General features: G+C 34.3%; 1 non-coding gene across 1 annotated transcript; it reads left to right on the top strand.

Annotated features, from left to right (window-relative positions):
* The first annotated feature begins 1,454 nt into the window (after positions 1-1,454).
* On the top strand, positions 1,455-1,591 carry LOC111725306. Its single transcript, XR_002773396.1, has one exon. It is a non-coding gene; the product is annotated as a small nucleolar RNA SNORA2/SNORA34 family (small nucleolar RNA).
* The last annotated feature ends 248 nt before the right edge of the window (positions 1,592-1,839 follow it).

Genomic DNA, 1,839 nt, shown 5'->3' with positions numbered 1-1,839 from the left:
TTAACTTTCTCTTCTTTAGAGAACATACTTCCAGTTCATACCGGAGACAACTCGCACGGGTAAAATATTAGCAATAAAATGTCTCTTTTCTACTGGTGGTTCAATGGATGACAAATATAAGCTTGATGTTACAAAAACTCGTTAGGATAGTGTAGTCACTCTTGGCAAAAATGATAAGAGAGACACTTTTCTCAAAGGATGTCACAATTCAGTTGCTTGTTGAAATTCAGTGGATTTTCATTAATTAAAGATGAAACTATTTTAAAATCCTTACTCTTCATTCACCGTAGATTTAGGAAACATAAGGGCAGTCAGCATTTGGCAAAGTCCTCTGCTGATTAGGAGCTCACTAATCAATTGCCATATAAATAAGTGAAGACATTGATTTTAATATACTTCGACCTCTGCTTCTACAAGTCAACGTTTGAAAATATCAAGAAAAATGTAGGGGTAAATGTTCATATCTCTAAAAATACCTATGCATTAGGTATTTTGTGCATATCTCTAAATGTGCATATCTCTAAATGTGCATATCTCTAAAAATGTGCATATCTCTAAATGTGCATATCTCTAAAAATACATGTACAAATGAAAGACTTTGACTTAATTTAGCACTACTAACACTTTTTTCCTTACTCCTACAGACTTTTGAGTTTAATAATTTCTATGAAATTTCTTATTTTCTTTGGCTAAGTCACATCCACAAAAAATGCATAATAATAATGGAGGAAACAACAAGACACCTAGTCCTATCCCTTTTACCAAGTGATAGCCATGTCACATTTATGCCGCAAAATAATAAAAGGAAGAGAAAAATATTTGTCAGTTTTGGTCTGAAAAAATACAGGTTGTATCTTCAATTAATGCTCAGTTTCCACTGAGCTTTCAGTGGAAACTCTTTTTTGACCTATTAATTCAATATCTGTTTCTTTTCTAGAGCTAAACAACAGCAACAAAAAGATATTTTTTAAATTAGGAGAATTGTTGAGACAGAATAATAAAGCGTAACTATTATTCTTAACATTGTGAAATGTTTCTCTTAGGTGAAAAATTAAATGTGTTTTTCAGTCTAGTTGCCCTTTGCAGGTTTCTGTTGCTTATGTCACGAACGTATTCAATAAGGTGATGATGAAAGGTGAGAGACAGAATTCCGGCCCGCCTGGCGCTGACTGGTATGTAAAGGGCATCACCGTGCTGACATGTCCAATCAACAAGATACTATCTATTTTGAAGCTATCCCATAAAAGAAATTACATAAATTGGTGGTAAAGTTCATCCAGATTGATGATGTAAGTAGGAAATGAAGAAGGTTAGTGCAGACATAGGTGTCACAATTTACGGAAAGACTTGATACACTGATTATTTAGTTACTGTCTGTAATTCCTACTTTGTATTATGATACTTTATCTTTAATTTTGCAATTATCTTTTTTACAGTTTTAGAATATTAGGGGGTTGGCCCTGAATCAAGGCCAGCAGTTTGCTGAAGCTGTTGGTTTCAAGCAGGCACCTAAAGAATTATCTTTCTATGGTCTGTTGGCTATTTCAGAACTTTGGAAATGTAGTGGTCAATTCATTAGGAAGAAACAGTATGAATTATTGGTGATAGAGGTAGGCTGGTATATATTTGTAGTCTTAATACTGGGGTTCCAAAATATCTATAAAATATTATTATATTTAAAAAAAAAAAGAATATTAGGGGTACATGGGTTCGGTTTGTCTACTTCATTCGTGATTGACTGGTGTCCGGTCAGGCCTTCTGGAGGACAAACACTGTGCTCTTTGCCACCTTAGAATTTGGCACGAGCAGCGCCTTCTCCTAGGAACGTTCTTCCTTTTA

Source organism: Otolemur garnettii, unplaced genomic scaffold, assembly GCF_000181295.1.
Source record: "Otolemur garnettii isolate 467f Iridium unplaced genomic scaffold, OtoGar3 scaffold00036, whole genome shotgun sequence".
In the NCBI taxonomy this organism is placed as follows: Eukaryota; Metazoa; Chordata; class Mammalia; order Primates; family Galagidae; genus Otolemur; species Otolemur garnettii.
Note: the sequence above shows the minus strand (reverse complement) of the source record. Positions and strands in the feature narration are given on the sequence as shown.